Below are 10,237 nucleotides of genomic sequence, written 5' to 3' on the forward strand. Positions count from 1 at the left end.
AACTTCAAGCCAAAGCACCCAAGCCACTATTTGCAGTAAGTACTGCCTTTCAACCTCAAGCAAAGCACCCAAGCCACCATTTGCAGTAAGTAGTGCCTTTCAACCGCAAGCCAATGCTCCCAAGCCACCATTTGCAGTAAGTAGTGCCTTTCAACCAAGTCAAAGCAGCCACGCCACCATTTGCAGTAAGTAGTGCCTTTCAAATTCAACCCAAAGCACCCAAGCCACCATTTGCAGTAAGTAGTGCCTTTCAACCACATGCCACCATTTGCAGCAAGTAGTGCCTTTCAACTTCAAGCCAAAGCACCCAATCAACCATTTGCAGTAAGTAGTGCCTTTCAACTTCAAGTCAAATCACCCGCCACCATTTGCAGTAAGTAGTGCCTTTCAACCTCAAGCAAAGCACCCAATCCACCATTTGCAGTAAGTAGTGCCTTTCAACTTCAAGCCATATCACCCAAGCCACCATTTGCAGTGAGTAGTGCCTATCAACTTCAAGTCATATCACCCACGCCACCATTTGCAGTAAGTAGTGCCTTTCAACTTCGCCACCATTTGCAGCAAGTAGTGCCTTTCAACTTCAAGCCAAAGCACCCAATCCACCATTTGCAGTAAGTAGTGCCTTTCAACTTCAAGCCAAATCACCCGCCACCATTTGCAGTAAGTAGTGCCTTTCAACTTCAAGCCAAAGCACCCAAACAACCATTTGCAGGCAGTGCCTTTTTAATTCAAACAAACCATATTTTCATTTTAAAACCACATTAACGGTACTCACAGTTGCGTAGATATTGTTCAGTGTTATTCAGAGCTCAGAGAGACGTGACCCTTGGCTTCATGCAACTTGCAGAGACTGAGTGAGGGACACCACTTCCTGGTTTTATAGACCCCACCCCCCTCCCTCCAGTAGGTGCAGCAGAGAGAATGGTGATTTTTTTTAAACTTCAAGCCAAAGCTCCCAAACCACCATTTGCAGTAAGTAGTGCCTTTCAACTTCATGCCACCATTTGCAGTAAGTAGTGCCTTTCAACTTCAAGCCAAAGCACCCAATCCACCATTTGCAGTAAGAAGTGCCTTTCAACTGCAAGCCAAATCACCTGCCATCATTTGCAGTAAGTGCCTTTCAACTTCAAGCCAAAGCACCCAATCCACCATTTGCAGTAAGTAGTGCCTTTCAACTTCAAGTCAAATCACCCGCCACCATTTGCAGTAAGTAGTGCCTTTCAACCTCAAGCAAAGCACCCAAGCCACCATTTTCAGTAAGTAGTGCCTTTCAACCGCAAGCCAAAGCACCAAAGCCACCATTTGCAGTAAGTAGTGCCTTTCAACCGCAAGCCAAAGCACCAAAGCCACCATTTGCAGTAAGTAGTGCCTTTCAACTTCAAGCCAATGCTCCCAAGCCACCATTTGCAGTAAGTAGTGTCTTTCAACCAAGTCAAAGCACCCACGTCACCATTTGCAGTAAGTAGTGCCTTTCAACTTCAACCCAAAGCACCCAAGCCACCATTTGCAGTAAGTAGTGCCTTTCAACCACATGCCACCATTTGCAGCAAGTAGTGCCTTTCAACTTCAAGCCAAAGCACCCAATCCACCATTTGCAGTAAGTAGTGCCTTTCAGCCGCAAGCCAAAGCACCAAAGCCACCATTTGCAGTAAGTAGTGCCTTTCAACTTCAAGCCATATCACCCAAGCCACCATTTGCAGTAAGTAGTGCCTATCAACTTCAAGTCATATCACCCACGCCACCATTTGCAGTAAGTAGTGCCTTTCAACTTCATGCCACCATTTGCAGCAAGTAGTGCCTTTCAACTTCAAGCCAAAGCACCCAATCCACCATTTGCAGTAAGTAGTGCCTTTCAACTTCAAGCCGAATCACGCGCCACCATTTGCAGTAAGTAGTGCCTTTCAACTTCAATCCAAAGCACCCAAACAACCATTTGCAGGCAGTGCCTTTTTAATTCAAACAAACCATATTTTCATTTTAAAACCACATTAAGGGTACTCACAGTTGTGTAGACATTGTTCAGTGTTATTCAGAGCTCAGAGAGACGTGACCCTTGGCTTCATGCAACTTGCAGAGACTGAGTGAGGGACACCACTTCCTGGTTTTATAGTCCCCCCCTCCCTCCAGCAGGTGCAGCAGAGAGAATGGTGATTTTTTTTTAACTTCAAGCCAAAGCTCCCAAGCCACCATTTGCAGTAAGTATTGCCTTTCAACTTCAAGCCAATGCTCCCAAGCCACCATTTGCAGTAAGTAGTGCCTTTCAACTTCAACCCAAAGCACCCAAGCCACCAGTTGCAGTAAGTAGTGCCTTTCAACTGCATGCCACCATTTGCAGTAAGTAGTGCCTTTCAACTTCAAGCCAAAGCACCCAATCCACCATTTGCAGTAAGAAGTGCCTTTCAACTGCAAGCCAAATCACCCGCCATCATTTGCAGTAAGTGCCTTTCAACTTCAAGCCAAAGCACCCAAGCCACCATTTGCAGTAAGTACTGCCTTTCAACGTCAAGCAAAGCACCCAAGCCACCATTTGCAGTAAGTAGTGCCTTTCAACCTCAAGCCAAAGCACCAAAGCCACCATTTGCAGTAAGTAGTGCCTTTCAACCGCAAGTCAAAGCACCCACGCCACCATTTGCAGTAAGTAGTGCCTTTCAACTTCAACCCAAAGCACCCAAGCCACCATTTGCAGTAAGTAGTGCCTTTCAACCACATGCCACAATTTGCAGCAAGTAGTGCCTTTCAACTTCAAGCCAAAGCACCCAATCCACCATTTGCAGTAAGTAGTGCCTTTCAACTTCAAGTCAAATCACCCACCACCATTTGCAGTAAGTAGTGCCTTTCAACTTCAAGCCAAAGCACCCAAACAACCATTTGCAGGCAGTGCCTTTTTACTTCAAACAAACCATATTTTCATTTTAAAACCACATTAAGGGTACTCACAGTTGTATAGATATTGTTCAGTGTTATTCAGAGCTCAGAGAGACGTGACCCTTGGCTTCATGCAACTTGCAGAGACTGTGAGGCACACCACTTCCTGGTTTTATAGTCCCTCCACCTCCCTCCAGCAGGTGCAGCAGAGAGAATGGTGATTTTTTTTAACTTCAAGCCAAAGCTCCCAAGCCACCATTTGCAGTAAGTAGTGCCTTTCAACTTTAAGCCAAAGATCCCAAGCCACCATTTGCAGTAAGTAGTGCATTTCAACTTCAAGCCAAAGCACCCAAGCCACCATTTGCAGTAAGTAGTGCCTTTCAACTTCATGCCACCATTTGCAGTAAGTAGTGCCTTTCAACTTCAAGCCAAAGCACCCAATCCACCATTTGCAGTAAGAGTGCCTTTCAACTTCAAGCCAAATCACCCGCCATCATTTGCAGTAAGTGCCTTTCAACATCAAGCAAAGCACCCAAGCCACCATTTGCAGTAAGTAGTGCCTTTCAACCTCAAGCCAAAGCACCAAAGCCACCATTTGCAGTAAGTAGTGCCTTTCAACATCAAGCAAAGCACCCAAGCCACCATTTGCAGTAAGTAGTGCCTTTCAACTTCAAGCCAAAGCACCCAGGCCACCATGTGCAGTAAGTAGTGCCTTTCAACTTCAAGTCAAAGCACCCACTCCACCATTTGCAGTAAGTAGTGCCTTTCAACATCAACCCAAAGCACCCAAGCCACCATTTGCAGTAAGTAGTGCCTTTCAACTTCATGCCACCATTTGCAGCAAGTAGTGCCTTTCAACTTCAAGCCAAAGCACCCAATCCACCATTTGCAGTAAGTAGTGCCTTTCAACTTCAAGCCAAATCACCCGCCACCATTTGCAGTAAGTAGTGCCTTTCAACTTCAAGCCAAAGCACCCAAACAACCATTTGCAGGCAGTGCCTTTTTAATTCAAACAAACCATATTTTCATTTTAAAACCACATTAAGGGTACTCACAGTTGCGTAGATATTGTTCGGTGTTATTCAGAGCTCAGAGAGACGTGACGCTTGGCATCATGCAACTTGCAGAGACTGTGAGGCACACCACTTCCTGGTTTTATAGTCCCTCCCCCTCCCTCCAGCAGGTGCAGCAGAGAGAATGGTGATTTTTTTAAACTTCAAGCCAAAGACCCGCCACCATTTGCAGTAAGTAGTGCCTTTCAACTTCAAGCCAAAGATCCCAAGCCACCATTTGCAGTAAGTAGTGCCTTTCAACTTTAAACCAAAGCTCCCAAGCCACCATTTGCAGTAAACAGGGCATTTCAACTTCAAGCCAAAGCACCCAAGCCACCATTTGCAGTAAGTAGTGTCTTTCAACTTCATGCCACCATTTGCAGTAAGTAGTGCCTTTCAACTTGAAGCCAAAGCACCCAATCCACCATTTGCAGTAAGAAGTGCCTTTCAACTTCAAGCCAAAGCACCCAAGCCACCATTTGCAGTAAGTACTGCCTTTCAACATCAAGCAAAGCACCCAAGCCACCATTTGCAGTAAGTAGTGCTTCAACCTCAAGCCAAAGCACCCAAGCCACCATTTGCAGTAAGAAGTGCCTTTCAACTTCAAACAAAGCACCCAAGCCACAAATTGCAGTAAGTAGTGACTTTCAACTTCAAACAACACCCAAGCGACCATTTGCAGTAAGTAGTGCCTTTCAACTTCAAGCCAATGCTCCCAAGCCACCATTTGCAGTAAGTAGTGCCTTTCAACTTCAAGTCAAAGCACCCAAGCCACCATTTGCAGTAAGTAGTGCCTTTCAACTTCAAGCCAAAGCACCCAAACAACCATTTGCAGGCAGTGCCTTTTTACTTCAAACAAACCATATTTTCAATTTCAAACCACATTAAGGGTACTCACAGTTGTGTAGACATTTGTTCAGTGTTATTCAGAGCTCAGAGAGACGTGACCCTTGACTTCATCCATCTTGCAGAGATTGAGTGAGGTACACCACCTCCTGGTTTTATAGTCCCTTCCCTCCTGCAGGGGCAGCAGAGAGAATGGTGATTTTTTTAATAAACATTAATATCTCTCCGATTTGTCATCGATGGGAAAAATCCTCCGCACCTCTAAGGCGGAGGGGGGCTCTGAGCGAGGTGGCCAAAAATGACGGCCGTAGGTGGCGGCGTTCTGTCAGAAATCGCAGCACAGTGGGCCAAAAGCGGTCAAGATCAGAGATTTAGTAATATAGATTTTCAAATTGTATTCCGTTTGGCACAGTCATAAAGCACAGAACAAGTTCTTTGGCTAACCACAACTGAGCTGACTCGAGTAACCAACTCTCCTAATTCTATTTACCAGCACATATTCTTGGTGATTCAAATGTTTTTCTGTTTAAATGTTGATGAATTTCTTGTCTATGATAAATTATAATCTTCAGTCTGATAAAATTTGATTTTCTTTAAATGTAATTGGTTCTAAGAGTCGGTTAACCTGAAAATATGAGGAATTATTGGTCTCCTAGCAAACGATAAGAAATACGATGGACCAATATTAACTACAGGCTGGAGATTAGTAGAGAACGTGCAACATAATCTTCATGAGTGAAAGCATTCTTGGTTTCTATTCTCACCTACTACAAGGAAGTCATATGGATGCTGGAGATTTTACACTAGGGAAAAACTCACCACTGAATCTATGGGTCAGAGCACAGTTGTGAGGCTAAATATCTTGTGCAGCACAACAGGATAGATACAGCAAGGATTATTCCCCAACAGAAGAATATCGCAGTTTCAAAATAAAAGTTAAACCACTTAGGAATGAAACAAGTACAAATTGGTCTCTCCTTTGTTTCTGTGCCTTGGTCAAACGCATTGACCTTCAACAGCAAAGAATTATCAGTTGGCCAGACAGCATCTGTGAAAGCAAAACGATGTTAAATATTTTGAGTTAAGACCCTGCATAAGAACTGAGAATGTAAAAGGGAAATAGCCAGTGTAAAGAGATGAGAGGGAGAGGTGAGACAGGAGCTGACGGTCAGATGGAGGTGTGGGAGGGATGGAGACTGATACAGAGTCTGTGATTAGTAGGGACAACAAGAGCCGAGATTATGGAATAATAAAGTGGTAAATGGAATTAGAGAAGAAAGGGATGATGTGAAAAGAGAAACAATAGGATTGGGCATAGGTAACAAAGTAGGTACAGCATGTGGGCGATAGGCAGAAGGAAACGGCTCTTGGGGAGGTCGAGTGGGAAACGGGTATGTGAGAGAATCTGGGTGGATTAGGAGAATTAATAGAAACCTTAAATTGGAGAATTGTTGATGCTGTTAGGTGGTACATTAGCTAGGCGTGGTACGAGCTTATAGAGTGATGCAGTATGAAAACAGGCCCATTGGCCCAACTTGCGCACACCAGCCAACAATGTCCCAGCTACACTAGTCCCACTTGCCTGCACTTGGTTCATATCCCTCCAAACCTGTCCTATCCATGTACCTGTCCAACTGTTTCTTAAACGATGGGATAGTCCCAGCCTCAACTACCTCCTCTGGCAGCTTGTTCCACACACCCACTACCCTTTGTGTGAAAAAGTTACCCCTCGGATTCCTATTAAATCTTTTCCCCTTCACCTTGAACCTAAGTCCTCTGGTCCTCGATTCCCCTACTCTGGGCAAGAGACTGCATCTGCCCGATCTATTCCTCTCATGACTTTGTATACCTCTATAAGATCACCCCTCATTCTCCTGCCCTCCAAGGAGTAGAGACCCAGCCTACTCAACCTCTCCCTATAGCTCACACCCTCTAATCCTGGCAACATCCTCTCCAAGACAGATGTGAAGCTCACTGTTTGACCTGTTTTTACAAAATGTTAAATGGTCAGCTCGACATAGACTACAAGACCTACACCAAACCCAAACCAATTAGGAGCAGACGAGGGCATTCGATCCAATTTGTGATCCCAGCTACAAAGACAGATGTGTACAGCAATTCGTTCTTCACCCGCACAATTAAAGCATGGAATAATCTCCACCCAACTATAGTTACCCAACCAGATGCAACTAAATTTAAAGTAGCTCTTTCTTCCCAATAACCCTTTCTGGCTTAAGCCCTCCTTTCACCATCTCCAGTTTAAATTCCATTTGGAATATTTTGGAGGACCAAGAAACCAAGAAACATCCTCGTAAATCTTTTCTGAACCCCTTCAAGCTTGACAATATCTTTCCTAAAACATGAAGCCCAGAACTGAACACAATATTCTAAATGTGGTCACATCACAACAGGTTTCTCTTATTGCTGTAGATCAGTGGCCTCCAAACTTTCCAGCATGAGGGCCACATTATCTATTTGGCACATTTTTGCAGGCAGTAGGAAAAAATAAAGAGATGTCAGTTTTTTAATAAATTTAATGAACTCAAAAAAGAACTTAAGTAAAACAAATGGAAGAAATTCAAAACAAAACTTGTAGCCATCAATCAAGGTTAACCTACAAAATCATAAAGTTTTATGCAACCACATTAATGGGAAGGATGGAACTGCTTTTTTGATTTTGACAGTGATTGCGCTGCCGACTGGGGTTGGGGCCCCATGTGAATGGTAGGGAGATCCTCCAGTTCTCGCTGTAAACACAACCCTCCCGAAGTTCAGTCTACCTGAGGGCGTTTGCCTCGGGAATCACAACAAGCGCATTTCCTGGGAGGTGGGCTCCTGCTTCGGGTAGCTGAAGCCAGCCCTGTGCGCGTGTGTCTTTGTATTGAGGTGTGAGTGTGTGAGACACCAAGGGCAACAGCGGTTGCGGGATTTGCACGGTGAACGGAGGGTTGCTATCAATCACTCGCTTCTCCAGACGGGATTCTCTGGCTTCTCCTGTTGGATCAGGGCGAGGTGGAGAAGATGGGGGAATTTGTTTGAAAGAACTTCTTCATCCTCCTCTCCTTCTCTGGTTTCTGTCGGCTGCCGCGCTGATACCCCGGGGGGACACTGGAGGCACAGCCCAGGGAAGGATAGGCTTGTCACAAGCACAAAATCGACTATCCTGCTTCACTCCTCTCCACACCACAATGCCAGTGAGAGCCTCGCACAATCTCTCCTTCTACCGATCTTTAACCCCTGCAGCCCCGGAGTTCCTTCCAGCGCTTTGGAACGGATAAGATGTGGCCCGCCATCCGCTCACAGACATGGGTCCTGGCCCCTATGCAGAATGTTGCCGACCCCTGGCCTAAGGCAAACTGACGTGTAAGTTCCCGCGCTACCACAGAACCCGCTAAATAGCCCGCCGCATGAACATGTTAAGATCCTGCTGCGGGCCGGATAAAATCTCATGGAGGGCCAGATATGGCCCGCGGGCCATAGTTTGGAGACCCCTTCTCTAGATCCTTGCATCAGCTGTCTCTTGTATGTGCATTGATCTTTGACTGCTTCAACTTCACCCTTCCGGCACCTTTAGTGGTGTTTATGCTTCATTCGCAATTGTTCAATTCCATTCCAATGTACGTTAAAACTTTACAGCCGACCGTTCTGAAATCCCAATGATTTGGCCTCTGGTTCTGGTTGACCAGGTGATGTTTGCTGCAGTGAGGTTTTTTTGATTCTTATAGACTTAGCTGGTATACTGGAAAGCTTCTTATGACAGAATTATATTTATTTTATAGGTGAATTGAAAGTGGGTTGTGCTATTAATAGACACACAGAATTGCAGATACTAAAATCTTGAGTAAAACACAAAATGGATTAACTCAGTGGTTCAGGCAGCATCTGTGGAGGAAACACTCTGTTGAACTTTCCAAATATTACATTATCATTCCTCCACAGATGCTGCCTGACCCACTGAGTTGTTCTAGTATTTTGTATTTTACTCGGGTTATTAAGTCAGGAAAAATGTGTCAGCCCGACAGCTCAAAATCCTAACATGTTTAATGTTGGGACTTAGCTTGGTTTAGTTTATAATTGTCACCTGTACCAAGGGACAGTGGAAAGCTTTTGTTTGTGTGCTGTCCAGTCAAAGACTAGATAAGAATACGATCAAGCTTTGACTCTGACATCGGGAGGAGAATGGGGAGTGCAGAGGATAGATAAGACTTTGCTTTCCATCACAGCGAGGAGGAGATTCGCTGTGATGGATGTTTGTGTAAATTGTGTTGTGTCTTGGTTCTTCTACTTGGTTGTATGACTGCAGAAACCAAATTTCGTTTGAACCTCAATGAGGTTCAAATGACAACAAATAAATTGTATCATTGTATCAAGCTGTCCACATTAATCAGACATCAACCTTCACAAGTATCGTGTGTTGGAAGGAACAGCAGACGCTGGTTTACACCGAAGATAGGCCCAAAATGCTGGAGTAACTCAGTGTTACAGGCAGCGTCTCAGCAGAGAAGGAATGGGTGATGTTTCGGGTCGAGACCCTTCCCTGAGACTGGTCCCCTGAGAGTCAGGGAAAAAGGCTGGAGAGCAGGAGGAATCACAGAGGGGGAGAAGAGAGAGCGGCTGTTGCAGAACTCTCGTCGGTGAGAGGAGGAGAACTTCTTCAAAGTGGACGCCCCTCAAGAGGATTTTGCAGTGGAGCGGATGGAATGTTGATTTGGACAATGTATCCTTGCACTGAATGATCGTCCAATCACCCGTCTTCCCACACTGCTTCCTGTAAAGACTCTATCCCCTACTCCCAATTCTTCCGTCTAAGCCGCATCTGCGCCCCGAATAAGGTGTTCCATACTAGGTCATCGGAGATGTCCTCATTCTTTTAGGTTCCCCTCTTCCATTATAGACGAGGCTTTCACCAGGGTCCCCTCTATATCCCGCAGCTCCGCTCTTACTCCCCCTCCCCCTATTCGTAACAAGGAACGAGGCCCCTTGTCCTCACCTTCCATTCCATCAGCCGTCGCATACAACATATAATCCTCCAACATTTTTGTCACCTCCAATGGGATCCCACTACTGGCCCCATCTTCCCATCTCCTCCTCTTTTTGCTTTCCGCAGAGACCTACGTAACTCCTTGGTCAACTTGTCCCTTCCCACCCAAACCACCTCCTTCCCAGGTACTTTCCCCTGCAACCGCAGGAAATGCAACACCTGTCCCTTTACCTCCCCCCTCGACTCCATCCAAGGACCCAATCAGTCTTTCCAGGTGAGGCATAGGTTGACCTGCACCTCCTCCAACCTCATCTACTGTATCCGCTGTTCCAGGTGTCAACTTACCTACATCGGCGAGACCAAGCACAGGCTCAGCGATCGCTTTGCTGAACTCCTCCGCTCAGTCCATCTTAACCTATCTGATCTCCCGGTGGCTCAGCACTTCAACACTCCCTCCCATTCCCAATCTGACTTTTCTGTCCGAGGCCTCCTC

Source organism: Amblyraja radiata, chromosome 1 (genome assembly GCF_010909765.2).
Source record: "Amblyraja radiata isolate CabotCenter1 chromosome 1, sAmbRad1.1.pri, whole genome shotgun sequence".
Lineage (NCBI taxonomy): Eukaryota > Metazoa > Chordata > Chondrichthyes > Rajiformes > Rajidae > Amblyraja > Amblyraja radiata.